Source organism: Taeniopygia guttata, chromosome 5 (assembly GCF_048771995.1).
Source record: "Taeniopygia guttata chromosome 5, bTaeGut7.mat, whole genome shotgun sequence".
Taxonomy (NCBI): domain Eukaryota; kingdom Metazoa; phylum Chordata; class Aves; order Passeriformes; family Estrildidae; genus Taeniopygia; species Taeniopygia guttata.
This window is the reverse complement of record NC_133030.1, coordinates 49,840,942-49,854,148: the sequence shown is the minus strand read 5'-3', so window position 1 is coordinate 49,854,148 and position 13,207 is coordinate 49,840,942.

Sequence of the window (13,207 nt, the reverse complement as noted above, 5' to 3'; positions counted from 1 at the left end):
CAGGTTACTCAGCTACTCAGGGAAATCTGTCTGTGGGGTTGAGTGCCCCCTCTAACCACTTGCTAGTTTATTCTTTCATCTGTGTAAGTAAGTGAAGCCCTCTGTCTCTGGAGGGCTTTTCTCTCATTTTCATGCATTACTGAAGAAGAGTTCTGACAATGTATAAGCATACAGAGCTTGTCAATGATGGATGAGATTTTCCTTGCAATGCACTGTTTGTTTCATGCCCTTGGGAGCAGAGGGGAAAGTTTTGAGGGAGAGAGATGGGAAGGTTCTGTTTCCTCTCTCATGTGAGGAGATGCATCTTTGGAGTTAATGTGACGTTTGAAAAATAAAAACAATTTTATGACAGTTCCTTGTAAGGAAGGCTGAAAAAAAAGAACTGAACAATGCCCTCATTTCTTTCCTGTGCCATTTTAATCAGATTTGTACATTATGAAAAGAAAACTTGTATTAGTTTTGCATCCTGAAGGGTTTGAGCACCAGATAGGCTGGTTTTCTGCATTTATGATGCATTTCTGTTTCCATTTCATTAACAAAATCAAGGCTGGATCCTGACAACAGAGCTCAGCATCTCCGTGTCTGAATCTGCATGAGTTTCAGCAATTTCTAATTCCATGAGATCATGAGGAGAACTCAACTGGGGGACAGTGAGGTTATTGTTATTTCATTTCTAGCATTGTTATGAAGTTTTTCAGCTGCTTCTGTTTCCCTGTGTTTAACAACCCAGTTCTCATACTGCCAGCCCACTGTCCTGCCAAGTCTCTCCAGGAGCATGACACTTGTGCCTTCCTTTATAGAATCATAAAACCTAATGCCACCATGCCCATATAGCAAAGTGCCACATCCACTTGTTTTTTGAACACTCCAGGGGTGCTGACTCCACCACTTCCCTGGAGAGCCTGTTTTAATGCTTAATGGTTCATGTTTGCTTGTGGGACATGCTCTCAGGCTGGTTTTCTTCTGCAGCCCCTTATGTGCTCTGCATGAACTCTCAATGCTTAAATCTACTGATGGTGCACCCCCACAGGAGCTAAAGCAGAGCTTGGACCCTAAAAATATCTGTGTCTTAAAAAGATCACTTGTCTAGAGCTCTGAAAGCTCTCTTGTGGCTGCCTCTTTTGCCTTGTCCTTATCTTACCAGGATACCCTGAGTCTTCTAGCTGGAGGAAAAACCTTATATTTGCTTTAGGTAATTTTAAAAAATTGTTAAACCAATAACTGAACGATATTAGCATTTTGCTGCCCCACTCCTATTGAATGAAGTTACTGCAGCAAGAGGACAGTAAAGCGGAATGTTTTCTCTATCCCTGATTTGTATGTGTACTACTGGTGCAAATTAGATATGAACAATTTTACATCAAGTCCATATGGGCAGTGTAATCTTAGTGCTTATCAAATATGTAGTATCAAATATTTTCTCTAATGCTGTGCTGGCACAGCAGTTATACTGAGGCCTCTAACCAGTAATCTTGTGTTTTGTGGCAGCTTAATGTCTGCTGAAATACGCATAATTAAAGGACTTATTAAGTCTATTTAAGCTGTCAAAGCAACTTCCAAGTAGTTTAATGAAAGCATGACTTCACTAGAGTGGTGGTGGGCTTCAAGCTGATACAGAGCAACCAGTACTACCTAACAAAAGTGAAACAATAGCTTCTGAACCATCTTTTTTATTTTCTGAATGCATGGAGCCAGTTGATCTCATCCCTGCCACGGAGTTCCTGCTCTGTCATATTCTATAAAGGAAGAGTCCCTGCAGTTTAAGGCATCTGCTGAGGAGATAGTTTGGACAGGGTCTCACATAGCAGACAAGAGAGTTTCCTGACACTCCCCATGCCTTTTCTCTCCTCCCCTGAATGTTAATAAAACAGCAAATTAGCAGAGCAGAGGCTGGAGTGGTGCCTTGTCCTACCAGCAGCCCAGGCAGAGGGCTGGCCATGTGGCACAGGGGAGGTAATTCACACCTTCCTGAGAGAGGGCTGGGTACCCCACACTTTCTGCAATTAGTCTGTATCAACTCCCTGAGGGGAGAGGAGATAGGAAAGAGACTTTTTAACAGCCTCACCTCACACAGCCTGACACAAGCAGGAAAATAAGGTAAACACTGTGCTTTCCTGGATGAAATGCTCCCTGCTGTGTCCTGTGCTAGCAGGATGTGTTTTTTGGGTGCCTGAGCTATTCCAGACTTTTTGATGTGAAAGAAGGAGCTCAGAAGACATGAAATGAATGACTGATAATATAACAAGCAACAATCTGTAAATACCCGACAGTATAAAAAGTATGATGTCAGTGGTTATAGGTTTGGGAACTAGAAGAGAGGCACAAGATAGAAGGGCTCTCTTTAGGCAAATTATCCTGGTTCTGTAACCCTATATAGATCCCCTCTATCTAGCCCCCTTCTGACTCTCAGAAAGATGTCTGATACTGTTCTGGCCTGTGATAGGTTTTCTATTTCAGCTTCTTTCTGTGAAAAGTATTGAAAGGCTTCAGTCAGTCATAGGCTCCTCCTGGGGTTGGCCTCCCAGAGTGACTTAAGAAAGAGGAAAATAATCTGTCACTCCTGTGACAAGTTTATTGGCCTGGGGAAGCAAGTGAATAAGAGCTGCTGTGCTTCTTTGCCTTGGAGTTCGGCAGCTCTTGCTGTGAAACTGGAAGAAATTGAAGCCAGTTTCCAGAGCAACCAACTTTAGATGGTACAAATTGCCAAATTTCTGTAGGTGAGAGCTGCACATACACAACATAATACAAAACCTGACTTGGAAAAGCAGAACAGGCAATACAAAGTACACATGGGCTTTCGTACCACTGGGCTAATTAAAGGTCTGATTATTTTTTATTATTGATGTGACTATATCTGTCTAATCACTAATGTGGATGGTTTTTTAGAAGTAAAGTTTTTCTCTTTATTCATGGCAATATCTATAGCAGTATAAGCTGACAGGTGTTATGGATTTACTCATACTGGCCATCTTAACAGGGTCCAGCCCTAGGATCTCACTGATTAATGTCAAGTCCAAGTAGAGGTTCCCAGTTCCTCTTTTGTTAGTTCTTAGGTTACAGCTGAGTGCCTCTGGAGAGGGACCCCTTCCCCAGACCATGCCCCTCTGTTGTACCCATACCATCCATCCCCCAGTCTACACATCTCTTCACTTAATTCTGCTCCGTGGTCTCTCGATTTCATTCTGGTTTTCACTATTGCTGGACTGGCCTTTCTTAAGTTACCTCATTCTCTTGGCACTGTCTCCTTTGTCCTTGCATTCTAGAAAACAAAAGGAGCCAAAACATCTATACAATGAAGAGTTTCCTTCTAGTATCTTAAGTTATAGAAAAAAGCCCAATAATAAGACTGGTTGAAACCATCTGTGTTGTGCCTTTTTGTCTTGTAGACGTTTTTGTGTCCCTGGTATAAATTTGGTAATTCGTTCCTCTCCATCTAAGAGGCTGGTCTTAGCAGGCACGGGGAGGCAGATACAGCTAAGTGCCTGCCAAACACTATTTTTGCTGGTGGCAGGTATATCTGATAGCCTAAAGGCCTAAATCAAATCTACCTGACTACAAATTCAAGTAATTTTATCTTAGAGAGTCTTACTCATTTTTTTCTCCTCGTTTGAGGACTGTGAATGATACTGAATGTGTAGTTGTCACTGTGTTCCTAAAATTTTATAGATGTTGTTTAGTATTCCGGCTGGAAAGTGAGAACTTGTAGTAGGTTCCGTGTTTTCAGGTATTCCATATCTGGTAAGGATGTTTTAATCACTCCCACAGTAACAGTTTTCCCGGTGGGAAAAGCTTCTACCCTATCTGAGAGCTGATCCATGACTGCCAGGGCTCAAAAGAGGCATGTCAGCATAACCACTTTGAAAATGAGAAAAACTAATATGATCATACTTCAGTCTCTTGTTTGTGTTTTGTGTTATAAAACTTCCAATGTGTAGGACAAGAAATCACAATACTTTTCATTGCCATATATATTCTGGGGATTGTCCACATTTTTTCCATCTGGTTAACAATTGTTATCATCTCTCCATGTATTTTATCATGAAACCACTTAGCCAAACTCATTAAATACTTTCTTGGTAGAATAGGTTATCTCCCAGTAGTCCAAATCCCAGTTTTGTCTTTCACAGCCTCCCAACTTTCCCATCTTCTTGAGCCCATTCTTCCTGCATATATTTGGGCTGGATTACTGGTCTCTAGTCAACCATCAGCAGAGGGAGTTATTATGGTGGCACACTCGTTACAGGTCGTTGGACAGCAGTTTTAGTTGCTTTATTTGCCAGTTCATTATTTGTTCTGCTTTTGCTGGACCCTTTGATTTGGGCTGGACAGTGCACGACAGTAATTTCCCTTGGAAGCAGAATAGCTTCGAAGAGCAGTCAGATTTCAGTTCCATCAGAAATACACTACCTTGCTGAGGTAAGGAACCTTCATTCTTTCCATAGCATACCCATTACATTACACTCTCCAAAAACTTCTAAGAATAAACTCTGCTGATGTCCCCACCAGGCTTCTTGTGCTAACACAGTTAATTCTTCAAGGCTTGTAGAGGTTCTGCTTCAAGCACCTCTGGCTTTTTCACCACTGCATAGCCTACATATCATTTTCCATTCATGTAGCATAAAGATCTGTCAGTGATAAGGGTTAGATTTGAGTTCTCTAGAAGCTGATCCAGCAGATCTTTCTGTGTGCAGTTGGAGTGAAACACAGCCTTAGCACGATCATGACAGGGCCCATAATCATAAGGAGCAGGCAGTAAAGTTGCTGGATTCAAAACACTACATCTCTTTAAAATAATATTCTCATTTAAGATGATTCAATTCTTTTAAATCATAGTGCTGTGCCGTTTGTGGGGACATTTCTTGCGTAGCATGTCGCTTCAAAACCAGTTTTACTTCATGGGGGGCATTGAGGGTTGAGGGGCGAGTCGGGGGTGATGCTCTGCTGCTCTTGGTGGCGGTGACCGCGGAGTTTGTCCCGCGTGGGACCCGGCGCTGCCCGCGGGGCGGCGGTGTGGCCGCGCTGCAGGAGCCCAGTGCTGCCGTGCTCTCCACTCAGCTCCAAGGACCTGGAATAATTCAGCAGTCCCAGTGCAGGAGCAGAAGCTCCTTTTATACTTAGGAAATCCTTTCCTCTTTCTGCATCCCACTGTATTGGCACCACTGCCTCTACCTTTGTAGCTTCTCCCCCGACAGTCAGGGTCTGTGGTGTGATACTGTGCCTAATAATCCATGCAGTATCTTTCAAGTCATCTTTAAACAAACTGAAGAAAATAGTTGGAGAGCTAGTGAGCTCTTGGGGCAGGAGGGTCCATATCAGTTGTTGATTTTTCTACATAAATGCAAACAGAAGCTGGCTGCCTTCTGCTGCAGGAATGGTAAAACCTAGCAGACCCTGAAGGAACCCCCACCTCAGAACAAGCCCCTCAGTTATACCTGTACCATCCACTACTCAATCCATACACTTAATTCTGGTCACTGGTCTCTTGATTTCTTATTTTCACTCTTGCTGGGCTGGCCTTCTTCTGAAGTTAACTCATTCTCTTGGAATTGTCTCCTTCCTTCTTGTCCTTAACTTTTCCATTTCACTCACATCTGCTGGATTCTGCTAGTTCTGTGTTAGTAGCACTTGTTTTCTCAAAAAATTTGCTCTTGGTCAGCCCTTGCAGCATAGAGCTTCAAGTGCTTTAGTTACTAGTGCTAAGTAATTAAAGTTAAATGAGTCTATTCAGAAGGAATAGTTAAATTTCTTCTATAACACGCAAATAAGGTATAAGATGCAGTCACTCCTCTTTCTTACCAAGTTACTTCTAAGCTGGCTCAAGTGAGGCCATTTCTGTCATTGCAGTTCCAAGATGACATCACAGTGTGGATTTCTTGGCAAGTTAAAAAAACTATGAGAATTAATTTGCTGAAATATTTCTTACTAATTTTCTTTTTTTTCCCTAGGTCTCAAAATCTCCTGAGTTCCAGCTGGGAAAAAAAGTTTATTCTTGCACATATATGCAGCATGTGTAAACATGATAGGAAATGATGTCCCTTTCATTATAATAGTTTTCAAAAGTCTATTTTCAAGTACATCATTCAACTATATGTGTGTATATATATGCACATGGTGTGGCTTCTTAGCTAATTAAACTACATATTTTTATATAAGAAAAAGTGTTACCATTAATCTCCATTCCCCCAGGAATTGTTTGTTTCATTCATTTAAAAAATTACATATATGTTTACCAAATGATAAATACAAGTGAACTGGGAAAAGTGTTGCCATCACAGATTTCAGAACAAACAAGAAAATTGCAATGTTCTATCTCTACTAAATCCAAGCCAAAAAAACACAGCTTCCTTTAAGCCTTGAAACAAGATTCTTGTTATTGTCTTACCTTTTTTCTTCCTATTTTTCATACAAGGACATTAAAAATTATGTTGATATATTGGCAAAATAACCCTAGGAATGAAGATCTGATATTTGGGGTATAAAAACCCCAGGACAGGTTTATCAAGTTGAAATTTAATGTTGTCTTCTTCTTTTTGAAATATGATCAGTGTGAGCACAGAAACAAACACTGAGTAAATTTATCAGGAACTGTTTAATTGGAAAAAGGTACCACCCTTTCTGTACACAAAAGCACTTTTCTGTACCCAAAAGTCCTGGTGTTACCCATAACCAGGGACAATTTCCTCCTTCAAATAGAGAAAATGTTGCAGCTTTCATTACATGACATTCACATTTTACTGCAATGCCTTGTTATTTAAAAACAAAACAAAATCAAATAGCAAACCAAAACCCTAGACTGGGAAAGGTTTATCTGTTGTACATAATTGGAAGCTGTCTGTTATTCCTGTATTTTAATTAAACTGTTCCTTACACAGATGGTTAAACCAGAACCCAGTTCATGATGAATTATTGCCTCCCTGAGCTGAGTTATGGTGCAAGAGCAAACAGCCAGACACTGATTCCACTGCTGGGCAATCAACGCCATAAATTCACATTTCTGCTCCTTGGTGGACTTACATTTATGACCATTTTATATTCTCTGAAAAGCAAGTCAGGCACTTGTATATATGGCCCTGTTTCCCCAGCAAAGGACTAGTGGACAGGGCACAGGTACACTTAGGGCTGGTAAATGTCCCTTGCTCTACACAACAGCCAAAGCAGAGGAGTTAGCAAGGAAGCTGTTCAAGAAAAAAATTCTGTGACCTTGCAGTTACTGGAACTTCATGTTCTTTTTCTCTGCTTTATTTTTAAACTATTAGCATAACTTTTCAGATGAGTTAACGTGAAAAGTAAACACTCATATAGAAAAATGTATTAAATATTTTAAGAGTGTGTGGAGGGAAGTAGATTTGAGTGACAGCTTTGTAAGTGGTGCTTGCTAATTCCTGACAGCTCTCATTAGTTACTGATGCAGTACTATTAATACAGCCAGAACCACCAGCTGCAGACCAGGTTCCTGTGTGCTTAAGAAGCACTGATCAAAAGGCTGTTCACACCCCCTAAGTCAGAACCTGTTTGGGTGCCAAATCATTTGTCACTTTATACCCCTGTTTGTTCAGCAGGCTGCATGGTGTCTAGGGAATAGACACCATGGGGTGTTCCTCTGTTAATATCTAGTGGCTGGTGAATATCAGGCATTGTGTCTGTGTGCCCTTTGCAGAAAAACTCCATGAGCTTTCAAATCTTTTCACAAGTTTTGAAGGAAACCATCAAATTCAAAAGGCTGCTCCTGTATGTAGTAAACAGGTCTTCTCTCTGCTTTAGCCACTGTTTTTTTCCGTCCTGGCAAACCTGATAGTATATTTTTCCCTACCAAGCATGGAATTTAAAGTAAACAAATTCCATTTTGTGTTGAATTGTAAAGTGCATAGCACATTGCAGCAGCGCATACATTGAGATTTGAAGCTGTTACAGTGATTAACTCCTGTACTAATTTCACACACAGGTCTTTTGTGGACATACTGTTTCGTCCCATGTACAAAACTTAACCAGAGTGATGCTGCTGCACAAGCAGTGATTATCCTCTGTGTGGAATCCTTCCTCCTCCTTGCAAGAGGGAAATGAAATCCATTAAGATGAAAGGAAGAGCCTTGCTCTCTAAGTTCTGCTTCAGCATCTTGTACATCAAAGTCCCTTACCACTGCCTGTAGTTACCATCCACCTTTCTGCCTTTCTTCCTTGGGTGTTATCACTGTAGAAATCCTTATCTTTTTATATTTTTAGCCTTCCTTATATTTATTTGTTCAGTTATTGCACTAAAACCAAATTTTGCCAAGTGTTGTTGCATTGCAGTGATGGAGAATACAAGGAGAGATCCTGAAAGGTGATAAATATTCATAGAAAAAAACATCTGTTATCTCTTGTTAATATTATTTAAAACAAAAATTGCAATAGGACAGTGTTGTTTAAATTTAAGCAACTACAGCCAGGGAATTCCTACTCCAGGTGATGCATTTTCCTTCAGTGTCTCTCTCTTTCAAGCTCTGTACCTGTCTGTCAACTCATCTCTGAAAAGAGCCTCTTCCATAGCCCTTTTCCCAGTATGCAGGAGCATGCTAAGAGAGGGATTAAGCTTGGTCTTTGTCCTGTTAATCCAGCACTAAGGCAATAGCTATTTATATCTCCAGAACCTCCCAGATTTTATCTCCTGGCCAGCTGGCACACCTTGAAATGCTGACTGCTGTTCCCACCATCCTCCCAGCGGCAGTGGCTGTGTTTGTGCTGGTGGCTGCTGCCCTCTGCCAGCACACACATGTGCCTCCCACAGCAGAGAGAACCAAAACGGGGCAGGACTTGGGACACACCAAAGCATTGGCAGAAAAAGAGAAAGGAGAGATTTTCACAGGACAGCTGAGTTTGTTTCAGATCTTCAGCATGGCTCCACTAGCCTCAGTTGTAGTACAGGTAGGAGAGTTTCCTGGAGTCTTGCTGATTTCTTGAAGTGCCTTTGCTCAGATTCCGTCTCATTTTCTGCGTCTGTTCATTGCTCGTTCTCTCAAGCAGGGGATGCTGTGGGCAGTGTGTCAGGCAGAGCTGCAGCCTGGTCTGGAGGTGCAGCTGCAGCAGTGCTCAGCTTAGCACATTACTCACCACGGAAGGATGAAATCAGCTGCTCTGCCCATAAACACTGCAGTCTGCCTGCACTGTCTGGTGCTTGTTTCCAACACCCTGAGAGCATTACGTGACAATAAATGTGTCTCAAGCTGCTGCATGTACCAGCTTTGGCATGCTCTTCAGGTTCCCATCAAAACATCAGCACTGTTTGCAGTTTTACTTGGTAGGTGACTGTTTCTGCCTGTGTCAGGCAGTGCTCATCGATGGCTTCTCTGGCCAGGTCGCAGGCCTGCCTGGGCCACTCTCCTGTCTCCTGCAGGAGGCAGCAGATTCCATATTTCAGAGTGTACTGATCCTCTGCAAGCCTCAAAGGACTGTTCTGTAATCCTTAAGCTTTTTTGTGTGTTCTGAACCCATACAGATATGATGTCAGATTAAATGCTCTATTCTGTTGGATTGGAAAAAGAATTCAGAACTCTGATGTCTTGTTTAAACAGTAAAATTCAGTCTAAATGAAATTCATGGATTGGGGGTGGTGAATTATTCAGGGCTGTTTTGGGGGGTTTTTGGTTTTGTTTGTTTTCTTCCCTGTGTTGTGGAGTATGATTACCTTTTAGGTGAAAATGTAGGATCACAAAATTGCTGGGGTAGGAAGGGACCTTAAACATCATCTAGTTCCTGCCCTCATGCCAAGGGCAGGGACATTTTCCACTAGACAAGTACCTAAAGGACCCTACAAGAAACTTTAGATTAGCTATTAGGAAGAAATTCTTTCCTATGGAGATGGTGAGGCACAGGAACAGGTTGCCCAGAGAAATTGTGGATGCCTCATCGCTGGAAATGTTAAAGGCCAGACTAGACAGGGCTTTGAGCAACCTGTTCTAACGGGATGAGTCCTTGCCCATGGCAGAGGAGCTGGAAGAGAATGATCTTTAAGGTCTTTTCTGACCCAAACTGTTCCGTAAGTCTATGAAATAAGTGGCCAGCATTCATCCCTGGTGTCTAATGCCACAATGGCCGTGTGTCTTTGGATGCACTAGAGCTTTGCTGCTGTCTGGGATGTGTCCCCACGCAGCTAAGGGCAGTGGCACAGACCAGCTGGCTCTGAGTCCAGCCTGGGCCGCCCTGCTTGCCTCTGAGAGAGGTTCCTTGGCCAAGTGTAAGTATCTGTAAATCTTCCTGCTTTCAGTTCCAGAGTGAAATGGGGAGCACTGGGTCTTTGCACTGCCCCTTTTAACTGACACAAATCTGATGATTTTTGGTGACTCGTTTGTCTCAGCAACAAAGAAGAAGCAGACTACACTTTAACCTCGTGTAAATGCTCAGAATAATTCAGCCTTTTTGTTCTTGCGCCCTCATGTTGATCTGGTTATGTTTAGTTCCGGGGATGATGATGATCACAGTTGTTCTTTATGTCCTCCCCAGTGGGGAAGGCTGAAGGAGACTGGAAAACTTCTGAGCCAGACAGCAGTGTGAAGCAAGCAGATGTGGGTCCAGACAGCAAGGACTGGCATTTTGTTATCAAATGGATAAACCTGGTTACTGTCCCAAAGCTGTGGAGACACAGCAGCTCTGGATTGTTTTCCCCATCTGCCTCCTGCCTGAAACAAAGACTGTCTAATTCTTCTCACTTCTGTTCATAAATAGTCTCAGAAGACACTACTTGTGGGTTTCTCTTTTGGAAATCTCACTCAGATGCTTCAGTCATTGGTACTCTGTAGACTCCTAATTGTGATGCTCTCTCAGTCTGAGCCCAGCTCTCCATTTGAACTGCTTGGCTGTGTGTAGATTCTTGTGGGGCAGCAGCAGGGCCATGGGAATCTGGGTGCATGCAATGGGGTGCAGTGGGGCAATCCACAGGCATGACCCAGAGCTGACATTGCTACCCTCTGTTTGGCTTCCCCTACAAGGCTGGAGCAGCTAAATCCCAACTTGCTCAAGTGTGTAATGACCTGGGCTGGATTAAATCATGTTCCTGCAGTGGGCAATGATGAGCATTTTAAGGCAGGAGCCTTGATGGGAGCTGGAAGAAGGTGGTGGGGAACTGTAGGTGAGGAGCACCTGGTTGCCACTGCCCAGAGCTGCCTGGGGCCAGTGCAATTCCATTGCATTTTACACTGGACAGGTTAAAAAAAGGTGCAAAGAGGAGGAATGAGACATTTTTGAGTTTTGTTCATTTAATTGTCAGAGCTCCTGGTTTCCACCAGAGGAATTATGTCATGGTAGAATGGGCATGGGCACCATTCTGTTTTCACAGGTCTGTCACAGAAAGACCACAGCAGCTCCAAAAATGTGGCTTTCTTATAGAAAAATAACTTAGTGTGGCCTAAATTAAAAAAACAAACAAACAAACAAACAAACAAAACCCCCCAAAAATGTACATGACAGTTTGTTTACAGTTTTAATTTAAATCCTTCCAAGCATTTTGGTAGAAGGGAAAATGTTGCTGAAATAGAATGTTTCATTCAGTGGAAAATTCTGATTTAATTTCTGAAAACATGAAAGACTGCAGTCAAAACAGGAGCTGTCATGCCGCTGAAAAGTCACATTTTACATTTGCATCTGTCATTCTTGTCTGAAGGCCGAGATCCTGAGGGGACCCCTCAGCTTCCTTTCCCTGGGAGGTGCTGCCCTTGCTTCTTGACAGAGACAGGGTGATCCTGGCCTCTAGGAGAGCTGAAGGATATGGAGAGCAAAGTGCAGCTCTAGTCTAGGAGATGCTGTGACTTTCATTTTACAGGTATTTACATAGCTGTTGTAGTATCTCAGGGTCATTTTCATTTTCTCAAACCCCACAGTTTCAGAAAGTCCCATTTACATTCAGAAGCAGTTTCAGCATTAGCAGTGCCTGTTAACAGTTAATGAGTTAATGAGATTCACTCCAGGACTGGCACACAAACAGCCTTTTTCATGTTCCTGATGCTTTGTCCTCTCTTCTGCACAATGATAAACATGAGAGGAGAGACCTCACAAAGCAGTTTTGGGTGAGGACACTCCAAGTAAAGAGAAGGGGCCAGGAGAAGGACAGAGGCAGCCAGGCAGTGTGGGAATCATGCAGTCCATTTTACTTCTTATTTTTTAAGTCCAAATTAAGCTGATCACGTAAGATGTGGTGGTGCCCACCCTGATAAATGAAATCTTGCAGAGCACCATGGCATTACTTGTCCCTTCCCAACAAATCACGCTGTCCCTCAGCTGACTGAACTGGACAGAGTCACTGGGGTCAGGTTTCATATGCACAAGCTGTTCTTCAATCATTTGTCTTAACACATCAGCAACAAGAATACCTGCCTTCCTCAGGTCTTTAAACACATTCCTGTTTTCTTCTTTATTTTACTGTACAACTTAATTTGCAGCTGGTTGATCTCCTGACTTGGTCCTGGTTGGTTTTACAGGCATTTGTTATATAGGGGATGTCTTTTAAAGGTTTCTAAGCTGTCAACTGAGCTTGATAATTCCTACTTATCAAATAGTATCAGCTTCCAAATACTATTGAACTGAGCCTTCAACACCAAAGGAAAATCCATATGCTTCTCCAAAGGAGCACAGGTGATGTGGTTTCAGTGATTTTGTTTGGGGTTTTCTTTCTATCAGTGCAAACCATAGCAGTACTGGTTCATTCTGGTCTCTGGCCATACAGCAGCACTACATGTAGTAATTATGATCTGAAGTGTGGAACTTAACAGAGTCTGGGGGGACTGAGTCAGGTTGAGGGAGGTGACTCTCCCTCTCTGCTCCATTCTCTTGAGACCCTACCTGGAGTACTGCAACCAGCACTGGGGCCCTCAGCATCAGCAGGACATAGACCTGTGGGAGCAAGTCCAGAGGAGGGACACAGAGCTGATCAAGGGGGCTGGAGCACCTCTCCTATGAGGGAAGACAGGCTGAGAGAGTTCAGCCTGAGGGTTTTTCAGCCTGGAGAAGACAAGAATCTGGGGAGACTTTACAGCACCTTCCAGTACCTAAAGCAGCGCAAGAAAGCTGGAGGGGAACTTTTTACAAGGACATGTAGGGACAGGACAATGGCTTTAAACTGAAAGATGTCAGGATTAGATTAGATATAGAGCAGAAGTTCAACCCTGTGAGACTCTGAAACAGGTTGCTCAGAGAAGCTGTGGATGCCCCATTCCTGGAAGTGTTCAAAGCCAGGTTGGAT